The following is a 19,490-nucleotide window of genomic DNA, read 5'->3' as shown; positions in this document are numbered from 1 at the left end:
GTTGATGCATTAATAGGATGCGACATGCTGTCGGGAAGACTGGTCGAGACGGGAGCGACGGGTTGTTGACAAGTTGGCCTCGAGCGATACAAAGAATAGCTATCTTATTCGAGGCTATTCACATGGGGCCTTGGGCGAGATGGAGATTGGGCTCCTTGCCGAGGCCTCTTGCGAGAGACCTCGTGCGAGGTAGAGATTGCATCATGGTGCCGAGACCTCCCGTGCGAGGCCCAAGGCGAGGTGGAGAGCCTGGTGGGCTCGGATGTGGCCGGTGATGAGCCCATGGCTTACCCTCTAGCTTTGTTGTTGATGGGATTTAAGTGACCCTTTTGGTGTACGCTCGGGGTACCCCGTTCTATGGTACCCGACAAGTTGTAAGAGTAAATTCTTGGATTATGACTTGTTGATTCTATGAGGTATTGGCATGCCAACTGGTTTTATGCCACCAATATGATTCCTCCTCTTGCTATTCATTCTAGTTCTGGTCCCATGGTTAACGGCCGATGGGATAAAAATAACCTGACGATGGATGAGCTCCAAGTGATCAAGCCGTTTCTTGAGAGGATATGTACTCTGAAATAGCAAGGCTTGACTGGCTTTAGGATCGTTTCTAGTTTTCTTTGCCACTGTGTTCAACCTATGAAGGAGCGAGAGAATTATGGTTTTGAGTACTCTGGGGCGGAGGACCCTTCTCGTATGGTCCCTGCCCTTGAGTTGACTGATGAGGAGGTGCTTGAGCACCTTCAGAAGATGTTGAAAGGAGTAAGCGTCATCCTGTATGCTGTCCCTGAGTATTATGCTAACAACCCACCTCCTGCTGTGAGTTGTTTTTTCTTATGCGGGTACTTTTTGTATTTCCTTTGTTGTCTCCACTTTTTGCTTAATCTTTCTCGTCTGGTTGTTTTACTCTTTTATAGGAATTGGGGCATAACTTCATTGATTCGATCCCCCTTGATGACCGCCCTGCCATGGTGGAGACTGGGGAGAGTCTTGCTGGGGCATCTTTAACCAATAAGTTTCAAACCACCATGATGTTTCCTGGTGTTTCTTCCATAGTTCTTGATGCATATGTAGAGTATGTTCCATGTCCAGTTCCTTGAGCTCCTCGTAGTGTTAGAAAAAGAGGGTGAGTGGATTGTTCTTCTTCTGGTTTGTCTGCTACCAAGAAATCTTGCCAGTCGAGTACTCGTCTAGGTACTCAAGTTATAGGTAGCGTGCTCCTAGGTGAGCATATTAATACATTTTGTCTTTTTGTTGTTTGTTTGTGCCTTTAACCGAGTACTTTTCTCCTTTTTCAGATGGCACTGTGGTTGGCTTATTTGAGAGTGAGGTAGATGAGGATGATGATGCGGCCCTTGTCATGCGTCGGTGAGTTGTTTTCTTGTTTTTTTTGTTGTTGAACACCTCTTTTTGTTATAACTCTGGCCTTGTTCTCTTGTAGTAAGCGGTCGTTGAGCTTGAGTTCTTCTGGGGCTCCGATACCGACCATGCCACTCCTGTCGCAGAGTGGTGGTGATATTTTTGCTGCTATAGTTCCTCCTCTAAGGTCTTCTGTTGGTCTTGGGGGTTTTATGAAGAAGAAGATAGCTAAGTGAGTGAATCCTGGTTATGTTTCTTTGCTTCTATTTTCCTCTTTGTTCTGATTCATATTCTTATTGTCAAGTTTCCTTATCATCTTGTAGACCCTCGCCTTCCCTTAACCCTCAGTCGACCTCTTGTCAGTCCTCTGGTGCACCCCTATGTGCTAAGTCTTGGGACTCGGAATGTACGATTGGTGAGGTGGCTGTTAGGGAGATAGGATTCCCTAGTGATCACGCTGCTGTGGATTTGCTGACTCTAGGGGTGACTCTGGCCATGGTGGCGGGTCCATCTGAGGGGGTAGCCGGGGCTTCCTAGGATACGGTCCTGGTCTTGCCTTCTTCACATCGGCCGACTTCTCCCTCTGCTCCTCTTGCTACTGGTGGTCAGCGTTTGGATGATGATGTGGTGCAACAATTCGATGCCACTCATCGGTTGTCAGAGCTGACCACTGCCTGGGGAACCTTTGCAACTTCTTTTAGGGAAAACTCTAGGTAAGTTTTTCTGAAGTTCTTTCTTTGGATGTTCGTCTTTCTTCTGTTCTTATGTCTTGTTTTTCTCTCTCTTTTTGTTCAGTCTTTTTCTCGGGATCATATCGACTTCTTTTTCTTGTCTAAAACCGAGAAAAAGTTGTCTTCTGAGGTTAGTGCCCTAAAAACAGAGCTTGACCTCTGTCGTGCTGAGATGGAGACTGAGCGTCAAACGCACCAAAAGGAGGAACAGGCTCTCCATGCCCGGGTGGCTGAGGCAGAAAAGCAAAGGGGTGCTGCTGTCCAGGAGGCCTTGAAGAATGTGGAGGCCATGAAGAATGAGTGCAATGGTATTGCTAGTTCTTTTTGTTTCCTTTTGTATTCAAATTTCCCTTTCTACTGACTTGTTTTTTGGTGCCTGGTCTAGCTCTCCGAGTTGAAAAGCAGAAGCTCTCGGAGGGTATTGAGGAAATGAAGATACTTGTTCGCAATAGTTACAATAGGGTTGAGGAGGTAATTACTCGTGCTAAAGAAGAACTCATGCTTGCTAAGTTGATTTGGCGTGGAGCTAACAGGGATCTTGTGCAGGTCCAAAAAACTGTTGAAGTCTTGACTAGCAAGTTGGCGACGGCTACTGAGAACTAGAATGCTTTGTGGAAATCATTTCGGTCAGTAGCCGATCTTCTTCGGACTCCAACAGATGATGGTCAATCTTGGGCTCAGTTTATTCCTCAAGTTTTGACCTGTTTCTAGGAGTTTGTGAAGAGGTGCACCCAACTATGTACCAAAAATGTTCTTGACTAGGTTCAGGTTCTTGCTCTAGAGGTGCCTTTGTCCAAGATTGCAGAGGAAGCCGAGAGTCAAGAATATCTGGATGCCATTGAAAAGGTGGAGCCTGAGGTTAAAGATTTAGCTAGGAGGATTGTGGATAATCTTAATATTGATATTTCTTCTCCTAATGACGATGCTTGATGTAATTGACCTTTGTACTCCAGCCTCTGTAATAGGATATTATACTTCTTTTTGAATGAAGATTCTTTATTTTTTGTTGATGTCTTCTTTGCCTGGATGTCTTCGCCTTGTTTATTCTTTTAAATGAGTTGTCCAAGTGATCAGAATTTTTTCCAAGTAGTCGTTTGTTGGTCGTGGTGTGCATCCACAGTTTATGGTGGTCGTGTTGTTTCATCCATTGTAGGATCGCTCCTTGATAGGTCAAGCGTTTGTATGGCTTTTATCTGCACCGTATAATCAACTCGATATATGCAGATCGTTGTCTTATCAAATCTTCTTGATTTTGTCAAGTGCTTGTTAGGCTTTTGTCTACGCCGTGTAAACAACTCGGTATATGTAGATCATTATCTTGACAAACTTTCTTAATTTGTTGAGTGCTTGTCCGGCTGTCGTGTAAACAACTCGGGTTAAGTAGATCTTTGTCCTGACAACCTTTTTGTTCTTGTTAGTACTGAAGAGACTTAGGACCAGCGATCTCAAGTATCTTCAGCTTCTTCTTTTTAGCTTTTTTGCTTAACTCGAGATGTGGCCAGCATCTGGCTCTTTCCCTGGTTGTACAAACATCTTAGGATCAGTTCAGGTGTTGGCTTATCAGCTACCCTCATCGGCAGGCTCAAGCATCTTTTTGGTTTTTTTGTTCACGCCCGGTATGCTCAGGCATAATTTTAGCCATTTTGCTTTTTGGTTTAGGTGTTAGCTTATTAGCTACCCTCATCGGTGGGCTCAAGCATCTTTTCAGCTTTTTTGCTCTCGGCCGGTATGCTCAGGCATAATTTCAGCCATTTTGCTTTTTGGTTCAGGTGTTAGCTTATTAGCTACCCTCATCGGCGGGCTCAAGCATCTTTTCAGCTCTTTTGCTCTCGGACGGTATGCTCAGGCATAATTTCAGCCATTTTGCTTTTTCATTCGGGTGTTAGCTTATTAGCTACCCTCATCTGCGGGCTCAAGCACCTTTTTAGCTCTTTTGCTCTCGGTCGGTATGCTCAGACATAATTTCAGCCATTTTGCTTTTTGGTTTGGGTGTTAGCTTATTAGCTACCCTTATTGACGGGCTCAAGCATCTTTTCAGCTCTTTTGCTCTCGACCGATATGCTCAGGCATAATTTCATCCATTTCGCTTTTTGGTTTGGGTGTTAGCTTATTAGCTACCCTCATCGGTGGGCTCAAGCATCTTTTTAGCTCTTTTGCTCTCGGCTGGTATGCTCAGGCATAATTTTAGCCATTTTGCTTTTTGGTTCGGGTGTTAGCTTATTAGCTACCCTCATCGGTGGGCTCAAGCATCTTTTCAACTCTTTTGCTCTCGGCCGGTATGCTCAGGCATAATTTTAGCCATTTTGCTTTTTGGTTTGGGTGTTAGCTTATTAGCTACCCTCATCGGTGGGCTCAAGCATCTTTTCAGCTCTTTTGCTCTCGGCCGGTATGCTCAGGCATAATTTTAGCTATTTTGCTTTTTGGTTCGGGTGTTAGCTTATTAGCTACCCTCATAGGCGGGCTCAAGCATCTTTTAAGCTCTTTTGCTCTGGGCCGGTGTGTTTAGTGAAAACAACTCGGTAAAAGTCATAATAAGACATATGTTTTTGAGGAACACCATATTTATTGATCATGAACCAGTGTGTTTAGTGAAAACAACTCGGGAAAAGTCATAATAAGACATGTTGTTGAGGAACACCATCTTTATTGATCATGAACATTTATCTCTTATGGCTTGTACATATATTCTTCCTTGAGTTGTTTTCATGCGTAGAATCTTCTTAGTTGGCTGATGTGCCATGTATTGTTGACTTCTTTTCCATCTTCAGTTATTAACTTGTACGTGCCTGGTCCGGTGACTTTTGTGACAATAAAAGGACCTTCCCATGGACTGAGTAGTTTATGGCGTCTGTCAGTTTTTTGTATTCTTCTTAGTACTAGGTCTCTGATTTGGAGTGATCAAGGCTAGGTATTCTTGTTGTAGTGGTGTCTTAAACTTTGGAGGTATCTAGCTGATTGAAAGGTAGCATTTACTCTGACTTCTTCTGTACTGTCGAGTTCTAATCTTCGGGTGTGTTTTGCTTCTCCTTCGTCATATTGTTCTATCCTTGGTGACGTCCATATCAAGTCGACAGGTAGTACAGCTTCTGATCCGTAAACTAGGAAGAAAGGTGAGTATCCGGTGGCTCTGCTTATTTGAGTTCGTAGCCCCCATACTACTTTGGGTAATTCTTCAATCCATTTGGATCCATGGTCCACTAGTTCTTTATATAATCTTGGTTTTAATCTGGCTAGTATGAGTCCGTTAGCCCTTTCTACTTGTCTGTTGGCTTCTGGATGTGTGACTGATGTGTAATCTATGCCGAAGCTGCAATCCTGTGCCCAACTTTGGAATTCTATAGCTGTGAAGGGGGAACCCAAATCTATGATGATTCGATGGGGCATACCGAAGCGGTGCATAATGTCTTGGATGAACTCGACTACTTTGGCTGTGCTGTATTTTGCGAGTGGTTTGTATTCAATCCACTTGGTGAACTTGTCAATTGCTACAAAGATGTACTCGAAACCAACCTTTGCTTTCTTGAGAGGTCCTACTTGATCCAGCCCCCAGCAGGAGAAAGGCCAAGCGGGAGGGATGCAGATGAGATTGTGAGCTAGTACATGAGCTTGTTTTGTGAATATTTGACAACCTTTGCATTTTTTGATGAGTTCTTCTACATCTTTCAAAGAGGTTGGCCAGTAGAATTCGGTGCGGAATGCTTTGCTGACTAGTGTTCTTGAAGCGGCATGATTTCTATAGCAACCTGAGTGTATTTCGTCTAAGATCTCTTTGCCTTTTCAAACGAGACACATTTTAGGAGTACTCCTGATGATGTGGCTCTTCTATACAGCTTGTCCCCTACTAGAACGTAGTTCTTGCTTCTGTGAACAACTCGGATAGCCTCCGCTTTATCTGCTGGCAACTTGTTCTCTTTGATATAATCGATAAAAACCTGGGTCTATGAGGTGGTGATTACCAAAATCTGGGTGCCTTTAGCTAGGAGTTCAGGGGTTATCTCACCGGGTTGTTTGATAGAGAGAGTTGATAACTCCTCTATGAATGCACTGGGTGGGACCTTCGCCCTATTTGATCCAAGCTTGGTGAGGATGTCTGCCACAATATTAGAATCGCACAGGACATGTAGAATTTCCAATCCTTAAAAATGTTTTTCGAGTTTTCGTATTTCAGCACAGTAAGCGCCCATGTTTTCTTTGGTACAGTCCCAATCTTTGTTGACTTGGTTGATGACTACTGCCAAATCGCCATATACGAGTAATCACTTGATTCCAAGGGTAATTGTCACTCGAAGCCCGTAGATGAGGGCTTCATATTCTGCTTCATTGTTTGTAGCTTGCCATAATATCTGAAGGACATACTTGAGTTGTTTTCCATCTGGAGAGATGAAGAGAACACCTGCACCAGCTCCGCCTAGCTTGAGTGATCCATCAAAGTACATCTTCTCATGGTCAAGGATAGTATTTGACATAGGTTGTTGAATTTCTATCCACTCGGCAACAAAACCGGCAAGGGCTTGAGATTTAATTGCCTTTCGTGGGGTGAAATCGATATTGAGAGCACCAAGTTCAACTGCCCACTTAGATATACGCCCTGTTGTGTCTCTATTGTGTAGGATGTCTCCGAGTGAGAAATCTATCACCACGGTAATCTTGTGGCTTTCAAAATAGTAGTGAAGCTTGCGTGAAGTGATCAGGAGGGCGTAGAGTAGTTTTTGCACATGCGGGTACCAGATTTTTGATTCTAACAGTACTTCGCTGATGTAGAATACTAGGCGTTGTACTTTATATATGCGCCCTTTTTCTTCTCTTTCTATGACTATCGCTGTGCTGATCACAGTAGAAGTTGCCACAATATACAGCATCATATCTTCGTATTTCTTTGGAGGTGTGAGAACGGGCGAGGAGGTGAGGTATGCCTTAAGTCTTTTGAAAGCTTCGTTGGCTTCTTCTGTCCACTCGAACTTGTCTGTCTTCTTTAGTAGTTTAAAGAAAGGTAACCCTTTTTCGCCGAGTCTTGATATGAAATGATTGAGGGCTACCATGCAGCCTATTAGTTTCTGCACATCTTTGACACTTTGAGGAGGGCCCACCTCTGTAATGGCTCGAATTTGCTTAGCGTTGGCTTTGATTCCACGATGACTGACCAAGAATCCGAGTAGTTGTCTTGAAGGAACTATGAATACACACTTGTTTGGGTTCAATTTCCACCTCCACCTTTTTAGGTTTTTGAAGGTTTGCTTTAAGTCTTTAATTAGTGTGTTCGGGTTCTTTGTTTTTACTACTACGTCATCCACGTATGCCTCTACGTTTTCACCGATCTGATCACCAAGGCATGTTTGGATAGCTCTTTGGTATGTGGCGCCAGCATTCTTGAGTCCAAACGACATGGTCTTGTAGCAGTAGGCACCGAATGGAGTAATGAAAGATGTCTTGCTCTGGTCTTGTTCCTTTAATGCGATCTAGTAATATCCTAAATAGCAATCAAGAAAGGATAATAGGGCAGATCCTATTATTGAATCAACTATCTGATCAATGTGTGGTAGCCCGAATGGATCTTTCGGGCAGTGTTTGTTGAGATCTGTGTAGTCGACGCACATGCGCCACTCGTCCGTATTCTTTTTTTTTGTACTAGAACTAGGTTTGCTAGCCAATCTGGACGAAGGATTTCTCTGATGAATCCGACTGCCATTAGCTTTGTGATTTCTTTTTTAATTGTTGCCCTCTTGTCGGGTGAGAATCATCGTAGCTGTTGCTTCATAGGCTTAGAGCCTTCATTGATATCGATTCTATGCTCAGCCAACTCTCTTGGGACACCTGGCATGTCGATTGGCTTCTAAGTGAAGATATCTTTGTTGTCCCAAAGAAAGTTGGTGAGTGCGAGTTCCTATTTTGCCGAGAGGTGGGCACTGATGGTTGCCGTTTTGGAGGGATCACCGGTGCCCAGGTCGATTTGCTTGAAGTCGGCTTCTTTTGGTGGTGCGAGGATGCTGGGCTTTTTAGCCAGCATCTCTAGTTCTTCTGGGCTCATTTCTGTGGCAATAGTGGCTATTTCTTTTCTACCATTGATGGCTTGTGCTTTGGCTGCAATTTGAATTGCCTGAACATCATAGTCAAAAGCGCGCTTCAAATCACTTCAAAGGGAAAGGACACCATTAGGCCCTGGCATCTTAAGCAATAGGTACGGGTAATGTGGTATCGCCATGAATTTTGCTAGTGCTGGGTGCCCGAGGATTGCGTGATATGATGAATCGAAGTCTGCAACTTTAAACTTGATGAACTCTGTTTGGTAGTTTGAGGGAGTTCCAAAAGTAACTGGTAGAGTGATTTGTCCAAGTGGCATGGCTGCCTTGCCGAGCACTATCCCATAAAAAGGGGTGCTCGTTAGTGTAATCATCCTAGTGAGTTGTAGTCCCATCTTCCTTAGCGTTTCGGTGATAGTTGGATCTAGAACTAGTGGGTAATGGCCTACGTTTCCTACGCTAGTCCATTGATCTTCTCTTAAAAACTAGATTGGATACTGTGACCATTTGAGATATCTTGGAGTAACCGGTTCTGCTGCCATGCTAGTTCGTAGAGCTAGCTTTTCTTGATGTTTGCTTCTGGAATCTAGGGCCCCAGCGAAGATCACTGCTACTATCCCCCTAGATTTTTGGAATCCCTTGTCTTCGTGGTTGTCTTCATCTTTTTTCTGATTGTCTTCTTTAGTGTTTACCTTATTATCTTTTCTTGTGTATCGATCATTGAAGGTGTAGCAATTTCCGATGGTGTGATTTCCTTTAGGATGCCAGATGCAATGCATGTTTTCAATGTCATCATACCTTCTGGGTTTGGAAAACTTCCTTGATTTGTTAGCCACCGCTACGGTGTTGTCTGGTCCACGTTTTCTTTCCTGATGTCTAATGTTTTGATGATTTTGCTTGTCCGAGTTGTCTTGGTTGTTTCTATCCAGGAACCTTTCTCGTGTCTTCTTCTCTACAGTAATCATCTTTTCTACTGTGCGTCTGAATTCTTCATTGTTTCTCAGGTTTTCTTTGTAGAAGTCCTGAAATTACCACCTAGCTATGATTTCGTGAGAGAAAGCTTTGATTACTTCTTGTTCAGTGATGTCATGTACTTAAGCACGTAGTTCGCCAAATCATCGATAGTAATTTCTAAGACTTTCGCATCCTTTCTGCTTGAGTTCTTTTAATTCTACGTGGGTGGTGGGGTGCGTAATGATACCCACGAAATTTTCACAGAAAACTCTTTGCAAGTCCTCCCAATTTCTGATTGACCCTGGATTTAATTTGTCAAACCATTGGAGGGGCATGGTTTCTAGGGCCATGGGAAAGAACAAGGTCTTGATATCGTCGTCTCCTCTGGCTAGTTCAATCGACTGTGAGTAAATCCTGAGCCACTGCCTTGGTTCGGTCTTGCCATCATATTTAGAGTGGTTGGACGGCTTGAACTTATGAGGTAGTCATATTGAAGCAAGTCTGTTTGCAAAACAGGGGAATCTATCGTGCGTTCTAGCTTCTGTGTATTCTGATTCAGCACCTCCTTCTAGCCAACTGTTGTCTTGGTGAGAGTAGTTCTACAAGGCTATCTGAATAGGTACTTTGCTTCTGATCTTTCTTGGTTGTTCGACTCGGTAGTTTTGACTATGGTCCCTTCTACTTTCTCTGTTGTGACTTCTACTTGGTCCGAGTCTCTCGAAAGCGGACTTCCTTTGATTTTGATCTTCCTGCCCATGAGATGTTGACCTGGTAGGTAGTCTTGAGCGGGTCCTTCCATCATGTGTCCTTAGGGCTGTTGACCGGAGAAGGTCCCGGAGCTGTTTCTATCTTTCACTGGGATGTGAGGTCGCTCCGAGTTCTTCTAGTGCTTCTCAGATCCTATTGTAGGGTGTATTCACCACGCGTCTTTCTTCAACTTCTTGCTCTGATTTTCTTCTATTGTACTCGGCTAGATCTGATTCATATCTGATCCAAGCTTCCTTGCGTTGCCTAGCACGGCGTTGGCGTCCTTGTTTTAATTTGTTTCTTCTTTCTCTAGCTTGCTTCTGATTCTTGGTCTCACCATCGTGCCCCTGGATAAAGGGTGATATATTGGACTCAGATTCATCTGATGACCTAATGTCGGGTGCTTCTGGGGGGACCAATGGTGACCGAGGACGTCGAACCATGAATACTTCTTGTGCGTGAATTGTTCTGTTATCGGCGTCGGTTTCCACACTGTCGTAGTCGTTGATAACTTTAGTAGAGGCTTCAAGGTCGCAGATCGAGTCTCCTTCTTAATAGGGTAGAATTGTTGTTGTCGTCGTGTCGACTAGTCGGGTACCGCTATCCTCAGGAACAGAACCTGGCCAGTGGACGATGTAGTCTTGAGATGTTATAGTTAGTATGAGACCTTCCTGAGCTCCTTTCAGTGGCATTCTAAGCACCGGATCGAGGGATCCTTCGGGCCATGCCTGATAAGATTTTGCCATGTTGTGGAGTCCGAACAGAAAAGGACCCGACTTCTTAAAAGGATTCTAAGTGTACTCCGAGTTGTATTCTTGATAGGTCGAAGCCGCGTTCTGGAACCCTGCTGGAAAAGAACTTGGTTTCTCGAAAGAACTTGGGTAAGACCCCATCTCGGATGTAGAGCCTGAGTTTGAGTTGGATACGCAAAGCCATGAAATCTGAGTTGGATCGGACATCACGAGCTACGCGAATCTTCCGACGAGTTGATCTGTCGTAGTCCCCGAAATAGAAAGGTCTTCATGGTGATCCGAATCTTCGAGGAGATGACTTTGGAGCTTGCCATCGTCGCCTGCCTCGCAGATCCATGAACCAAAGATGAAGGTTGATCCCGTCGAGAAGATCATGTTGTCGAGGTCCGTCGAGCTCTCGGATGCAGATTTACGACCTAGCACGCCAGCTGTCGATGTTTCACCACCGATAGCCTGCCACGGGGGTACCCGGGACAGTTTGTTCGGGCTTCGGCGTATGCAGAACTCGATGGTAAACGCAAGAGACAGTCGATTTATCCTGGTTCGGGCCCTCGATCGTGATCGAGTAATAGCCCTACGTCCAGTCGGCGTTAGCCTTTGCGTTAGATTGATTGTAAAATGTTGTCTCTAACTCCCTTCTCCAGGAACTCTACCATCCTTTATATAGTCAGGAGGCCAGAGTCCTAGTCGATTTACAATGAGAGTTCCTAGTAGGATTACAGAATAATACTACTACTAAGATTACATAGAAAGAATTCTAGTTAGACTAGATCTTCTCCCTTCCTTAAGGGGTAACCTGTGGGTCCCGCATCGACAGTGACCCTTTTAGATTTAGTGCAAAATTGCATTTTGCCTTTTAGTTATCTAACCGATTGCATAAGTGTTTTTGTAGAATTTTTATAGGCTGTTCACCCCCTCTAGCCATTTAGGACCTTTCACCGCCGCCGCTGGAGTTGGCGTGCTTGAGTCCGAAGGAGGCGGAGGCACTGGAGTCGCTGCCCGAGCCTTCGTCACGAAGGAGGCACTGGAGTCGCTTGAGTCGATGGCACGCCTGCGTCCGACGTCCGTAGCCAGACACAAAGGTGGCAGGCTAGCGGCATCGAGAGAGAGGGGCTTGAGCGCATCGCTGTCTCGGCATCTCACGTGGCTCGCAAGCGAGAGAGTGCGGTACGAAGAGGGGTGGACTGGGGAAAGGAAGTTAGGGTTATGGGGAAGGAGGCTGGTAGGCTCTTAGCAGGCCAGGGTGGTCACCGAGCCGCCACTGGGCCTCTCACCAAATTGTGGGCCGTGTCGGGCCAGCCCGTGTGCCTAGGGTGCGGCCCAGGCGTAGCCCTATGTACCGGTCCATGCCACCTCGGGCTGCTTGCCACCGGGCCGGGCTGTGCTCAGGTATGTGGATGCGGATGGGACCACGATGATGGTGAGGCGCGCAACGCAAATATATATGGGCGACGAAAAATTAGGATTGACGGTTGGTAACTTGGTTTTACATTGTGATTTAATAAGCACGGTATTTAATGTTTCTTATTTGATTGGTGATGTGAAAGGGAGCCTCACTCATCGGAAGAGATTACTATTTTAAATAGAGAAAATTGCATATTTAGGACTAATCGTCGTATTTCACAGTTATAAGATTGTAATCGTTGGCTTCGTAAAAATAACTCTCCAAACGTTAGACTCTTGATTTTCATGACACTATATGTATTTTCTTTTTTTTTATCTTTATACATGTATTTGCCATGACCGCTTGATGGTCGAGACCGCTCCTTCTGTTCGTGTTGTATGTACGTGCGTACTTGATGGCAGAGACTGCTGCCTGGGCAGGCTTCCTGGCCACTGCGCCCTTGCTGCTTGGGCTGGCTGGCCTGCCGCCTAGATTTTTTGCTAAAATTTTTGGATATAACGGTGGCCGGCGGTGGAGCTTCGCCATCCACGGAGCCCTCGGGCACGGCCTTCGCCAGCCATGGCCAGGGGAAGCGAAGGGCTAGTTTAGAGGATTATTTTTACCAAGTCGGGCTTCCCTTTCCCGATATGTACGGTGCCAAATACATGTATATGTGTAAAAAAAGAAAGAAAATACACATAATGAGCCTGTTCGCTGGTTGATTTTAATCCGGACTTATCAAGCAGCCAACAACGTTTTTTTCTCACAACAAACCAGCACCAGTCGAGCTTATCAGCCTAGAAACTAACCAACGAACAGGCTGAATATCATGAAAATCAAGACTTCAATCTTTGGAGGGTTATTTTCATAAACTACGAAGCACTACGATTAGAGTACCAAATATGTAATTTTCTTATTTTAAATACGAGTTCACCCATATTTATGTCCCAGGCCTCTGCCGCTTCCAGGATAACACGCTCGCCCCGGCGCCGCGCGCGCACCTCGAGTCTCTCCGACTCCCGGAGGTCGTTTGGCGGCGGTAGTGCCACCTGTTTCTCGCCTCGCATCTGAGAACATGGAGATGGCGGCGTCGACCGGCGATGGGCCGGCGGTCGGCATCGAGCTGGGGACCACGTATTCATGCGTGGCCGTGTGGCGGCACGACCACGGCGAGGTCATCGCCAACGACCAGGGCAACCTCCTCACGCCGTCCTGCGTCGCGTTCGCCGACGCCGGGAGGCTCGTCGGCGACGCGGCCGTGAACCAGGCTGCTCTGAACCCCGACAACACCATCCACGGTGAGAAACTCTGAACTTTATTGTGTTTGTTTCTATACGTCGCTGCACGCCGCCGAGGTGTTCGTGACTGGTGCTATTAGGAACTAGGAAGAAATGCGAGCACAGAAGTGGCGTGCCTTGCTCTTTGTTGCCCGCGGCCGCGGATTATAAACGATGGCTACCCAAGAACTATGGATGCTCTGAGTCGGATCATATGACGAGGGCGTTCGTCCTGTTCCCTGTTACTACCGTTGCCTGTTCATACTCAAATTTCTGTATTTTCCATTTTTCCCCCCAAATTAAATGAACCACGCGGATCTTAGTGGAGCACTTTTCTATCTTCTACGTGACTGTTTAGTTTCCCTAAGCACCGGTATTGAATATTAGTGGCCATCCGAACCCTTCAATTTTATAGAGGAAAAACAGACTCGTTCAATTGTTGCATGCAAATAGCCAAATGGCACGAACTGAATAACTGATTATCTAATTCTTGATGCAAAGTTCTATGCACTTGATTGATGGTTAGTCTCTTATATACACATGTGAAGCGACTGATCGGCCGCCGATTTAGCGACGAGACCATATAGGAAGATGTCAAGTTATGGCCTTTTAAAGTCGTCCCTGGTCGCGAGGACAGGCCGATGATTGTGGTGCATTACAAAGGCGAGGAGAAACAGTTCGCTGTCGAGGAGATCTCTGCCATGGTGCTAGCAAAGATGAAGGAGACTGCAGAGGTCTACCTCAAGACGACGATCAGGCACGCCTTCATCACCGTCCCGGTTTACTTCAACAACTCCCAACGCCAGGCCACCATTGATGCCGGTACCATCGCCGGCCTGGACGTCATGCGCATCATCAACGAGCCCACAGCTGCCGCTATTGCATATGGTCTTGACAAGATGCCAAGCAGCGATGGAAGGAGGACGGTGCTATCTTTGATCTCGGCGGCTAGTAGGACCGGACCGGACCGACGGTCGGACCGCTCAAAAATCAAACCAGAGCTTTGACCACTCCAGTTCACTTAAAAGACCGTCTATGCAATAGAAACGGTAAAACCCGGTTGAACAGGGCCGGTTTTTTTTACGGTTGTGGGGTTTTTTTTTTTCCAAAGTTACCTCTTTGTGCACCCTGGTCAACCTTATCTATTTAGGGGCATTGATGTAAATCGGTTAAAATGGGTGATGTTTGCCGGCTGAGGGAGGGAAAAAATTCACCTTTTCCTTTTCGTCGCGGTTCTGGGCGGCGGCGGCGGCTCTGCTCCTGGCAGCGGCGCGCGCGCAGGCAGCTATCGGCGGCGGTGGGCCACGGGGCGCGGTGCAAAGGAGGGTGCGCGCAACGGGCGGCCGCGGCGGGCGGATCCTGCTCCTGCAGGGCTGCAGCGGTGGGCAAGGACAAGGTGCGCCGGGGGAGCGTATCCTGCGTGCGGCACTGCGGCGGCGCGGCTGCTGCAGGCTGCAGCTTGCCTGATCCGGTGCTCCCTGGTGGCCTGGTCCCTGCTTCTCTGCTCCAATAGTCGGTGCCCTCTGCTGTCTAATGGTGAGCTTGTGCCCAGATGGCTGCAGGGCAGGCGCATCCGCGCAGGGACGTCGGGCCGCCGGCAGCAGCCATCTCCCGTCCCGTCTACTATGGCTAACGGCTAGTACTTACTCCTACTAGTAGTTAGTATAGTACTAAGACTTCTCAATCTCATGTTCTCAGATCCTTAAAATTGACTGATTCCGAGTTGCAGTTGTTATGCTCTTGTGATTGTGGGTGTCGATCTGTACTATTTATTTGGTACTTGGTAAGTTGTGTTTGAGTGTAAAACTGTTTGTTGAATTTGAATTATGAAGTAAGAACTTATATATTATGACTATGATTTCAAATGCCACATTAATTTTTGAGTGCAGCTATTGTGATTATACAATTAAAATATTTATGTGCTTATTTTTCTATACTATAAGTCAACTATATGTATATATATATTGCTCTGGTCAATATATTTCGCGACCGGTTCAATTCGTCCGGTCCAAAACTATTGAACCGGCGGTTCAACCGGTTCATAACGGTTGGACCAGTGAACCAGTAAATCGATGGCCTCACCGGTTCGATGTCCGGTCCGGTCCTAATAAGTATGCTCGGCGGTGGTACCTTGGACGTTTCCCTCCTCAACATTGATCTGGGCCTCGACATAGACATGGGTATGTTCGAGGTGAAGGCCATCGCTGGTGACACTCACCTTGGAGGCGAAGACTTCGACAATGAAATGGTGAAACACTTCCTGCGCGAGTTCATACGGAAATACAAGAAGATGGACGTCCGAAACAACCCAAAGGCGATCCGGCGGCTGAAGACGGCCTGTGACAGGGCGAAGAGGCTGCTGTCTTCCACGAGCCAGACCAGCATCGACATTGATTCCTTCCACGACGGCATTGGCTTCTACGCAACCATTACGCGCTGCCGTTTTGAGGAGCTCAACAGAGACCTCTTCAACAAGTGCATGGAGGCCGTGGAGAAGTGCCTCCGCGACGCCGCGATGGATAAGAGCAGCATCCACGACGTCGTCCTCGTGGGTGGCTCCACCCGCATCCCCAAGGTGCAGAGCATGCTCCAGGACTCTTCGACGGGAAGGGGCTCTGCCGGAGCATTAACCCCGACGAGGCCGTTGCACACGGAGCCGCTATGATGGCTGCTATCCTCAACGGCGAGGCTGGCCGTAACAAGATCAGAGATTTGATGCTGGTCGATGTCACGCCGCTGTCGCTCGGGGTGGAGACGAAAGGAGGTGCCATGACGGTTCTGATCCCGAGGAACACCACTGTCCCCGCCAGAAAGGAGCGGCTCTTCTCCACCTGCATCGACAACAAGGACAGCGTGCTCATCAGGATGTACGAGGGTGAGCAGGTGACTACCAGGGACAACTACCTGCTCGGCAGGTTCGAGCTCTCCGGCATCGCCCTGGCATCCAGGGCCGCACCGCGGATCATTGTGACCTTTGACATCGACGAGAACGGTGTCCTGAACGTGTTGGCGGAGGACAAGACGACATGTCAGAAGAACGAGATCACCATTTCGAGCCACAAAGGGGCAGCTAAGCAAAGAGATCGAGCGCATGGTTCAGGACAGCGAGATGTGTAAGGCAGAGGAGGAGCAGATGAAGGAGGTTGGGGCCAAAGAACAGACTTGAGACTTGAGAGCTAGGCGCACAGTGTGGTTCTGGAAGCAAATGATCGTATCGTCGCCACCAGGGTGATTGCGCTCGAATGACAGCAGCATGGACCAGGGTCTGATTATCCAATAGCTAGTGCATTTTGTATCAGCTCGGCTTAAAAGTACCTGGGGGTTTAATTATGTTATGCAGTCAGTGGATCCACGCTTGGATTTGCGTATGCATGGCCTAGTCTATATATTTCTTTGATCACGGTTTAATTTTGTGCCGGGATTATTATCCTTTACCTCTTGATTGCCTTTGCCTCTCATCTACCAATCTAGTTCCCAAGTTGGGGTTAGTTTGACAGATTTGTAAACGCAGAGGTGTCTTTGCCGTTGTTGATATAATGCTACACCATCGAAAAGAAAAGGCGAGAAATGCTAATTGCTAAGTACATAGCTGAGTTCAAGATAACCGGTGGACTATATGATGTCCAGAAACAAGCTAAAATCATCCCCTCCTATTTTTATCGGAAGCTAAAATGAAGATAAAATCCTTCCCTACTATTTTTTTTATCGAAATCTAAAATGAAGGATGCCAAAGTGCAAAAGTTCATGTGGTCTCTGGGACTGTTTTGCTGTTAGCTGTAATGCAAAAAAACTGAAAAAGTGAAGGTTTTGCTTGATTTTGGGTCCAGTATATGTGGAGAGCTCCTTCTGTCTACGGTGAGCCCAAAGCAGAACTACGTCATAATTTCTAGGATCTCCTACGTTTGGTATGCAAAGAGTGGTTTGGATCTTGGATTTGTGCCGCCGATTTCAATGTAATCTTGAGCAGAGATGTGAAGTCTGGAGCAGAGATGAACATTGCATCAAGGGGGAAAAGATGATGTAACACCCCGGTGTTATGCCAGCATTTAGGCACTGCAATCATGCATATCATGCATCATCAAGCATCCTAATCATACATGCCTAATCATGTAAATAACAACTGAAACATTGCTTCGAAACATTTGAAACATGTTGAGAAACCTGAATGTTGCATACACTTGTTAGAGTGGTTTTGCCCTGATTTTGCTTGCTAGGTTAGTAGAACTTGTTTGGTTATGATTGTGAATCATCTAGAAATGTTTAGCACAATTTTTGGAGCAAGGTTTGTATTTGAATTATTGCCAAATTTTGCTTTTAAAAATAATTCTCCAAAATTAGGGTTTTGAGTTAAAATTGACTTTAATTTTAGAATTCAAAATCTATCAAGAATTTGACTTTGGTCATAAAATCAAAGTTGTAGATATTGAAAAATGGAACAAATTTCATTTTTACACCAATTTGTGAAAATGCTTTTAAATGGCTCAAAAATGGGAATTTAATTCTGTTTATTTGAGAAATAAAAAGAAAAGAATTTCATTTCGCTTAACAGGCCGCCGCTCAGCTTCCCGGCCCACGGCCGAAGCCGGCCTGGCCCGCGTCCCCGCCTGCCGCGCGCCTCGCTAGCCTAGCGTGCCAGGCCACCTCGCGCGCCGGCCCACGCGCCACGCCATCCCACGCGCGTCTCGCCTCGGCCTAGCCCCGCGCCGTTCCCCTGCTCGCCGCTCGTGCACGCGCCGACCGCGGCAGAGCACGACCACCGCGTGGCGGCCATGCGCCGTCGACGCCGCCGCGCGTCGCAGCCGGCCTGCGCCCGCGCCCACGCGCCCGCCTACTTCTGCTGAAGCTGGTGCGCTCGCTTGCACTCTCCCGCGCTGCCTCTCCTCTCCGCAAGCGCCGAGCTCACCCACTCTCCCCCTCGCCGCGCCACCGCACCCGCCGGCCAAATTCGCCGCTTCTCCACCTCGGCCAGCAATCGTGCGCCCGCAGCTCTGCCTCGCTCTCCGACACGTGGTGCTCGTGCTTGTGCCGACTGTCGAGCTCAGGTAGCGCCTTCTCGCGCCTCGCCACCGTCGGCCATGGCGCCGCTGCGCTCGGCCGCCGTGGAAGGCACCCTTCCTCCTCTTTTCCACCCTGCCTAGCTACCTTCCCACCTTCGCCAGCTTCTCGCGAACCGCATGCGCCTGCTAGCTCGCCCTGTCACGGCCGGCAATGGTCGTCGGTCCCCTTGGCCGAGCCGCGCCGCCGCGACGTCACGGTGCCGGCGTGGCTTCGCCTGGGCCGAAGCTAGGCCAATGAGGCCATGGGTCGACGCCCTGCCGGACCGCCTCCCCCTTCCCTTCGCCTCGGCCGAAGCAGGCCAAGTGTGGCCGTGGGCTGACTGATTCCCGCGGGCCGGCCCAGTAGCCATAGGATGTTTATTTTCAGTTTTTCTTTATTATTTGAAAATAGAAATGGTTTGAAAATTGTTTGGATACTCAAATTTGCTCCAAATCCGTTGAAATAAAATTTTCTAGGTTCCTTATCACCAGATCTACTTGGAAAAATTATTGCATGTCATTTTTGGGATACTTTTCTGTAGGACTTTATTTAATCATGGATACTGCTAATAACTTGAAAAATGTGTAGAAAAATCTATGGGCTTCAGAAAAATATGATTCCAAGTTTGTTAATCTTCTTATGTAATGTACTTCCTAGGAAAAATATGTGTCATGCATATATTGTAGAAGAATTTTTAGGTGTAGTTCAAGTACCTTTAATGGTTGATTTTTGTTATTTTAGCTAGAGAGCAAACTTTGTATAAAACATGCATGTGATAATTTTTGTACAGTAATTGTATGCTATGAAGACCATAGAAAAAATGCTAACTCTGTTGTTTGACACTTTTCGCAGTACAAAGTATTTTCATGTTCATAATCATGTCATAGCTTGTTATTTTTGTGTAGACTAATCCACTCATTCAAATACCATGAAAATCTGATAGTAGACTACTTAGGGTAGTACTATGTTGTAGTAATTTTCTAAGATTTTTCTAAGCAATAAAAATAGATGTTGCTATTCAAACCTATTATTAATTAGGGTTTAATTAAGTGTTGCTTTTTGTGTGATTAAGAAATTAGTAAAACTTTGGTGTATGTTTGAAGCAATTAATAAGATGTATTGATTTAGCATATTAGTAGTAGAAGAGAATGCAGTAGATGACATGTGCTTGTAGTATATGTTCTTGGATGATGTTGACTACCTTGCATTCAAACATATCCATTGTATTCATC

At 46.5% G+C, this 19,490-nt stretch overlaps 1 pseudogene; it reads left to right on the top strand.

Annotated features, from left to right (window-relative positions):
* The first annotated feature begins 12,938 nt into the window (after positions 1–12,938).
* Positions 12,939–16,387, top strand: LOC136537534 (heat shock cognate 70 kDa protein-like; annotated as a pseudogene).
* The last annotated feature ends 3,103 nt before the right edge of the window (positions 16,388–19,490 follow it).

This window comes from Miscanthus floridulus, chromosome 2 (assembly GCF_019320115.1).
Source record: "Miscanthus floridulus cultivar M001 chromosome 2, ASM1932011v1, whole genome shotgun sequence".
Taxonomy (NCBI): Eukaryota; Viridiplantae; Streptophyta; class Magnoliopsida; order Poales; family Poaceae; genus Miscanthus; species Miscanthus floridulus.
This window is presented reverse-complemented; position numbering and strand designations above follow the sequence as displayed.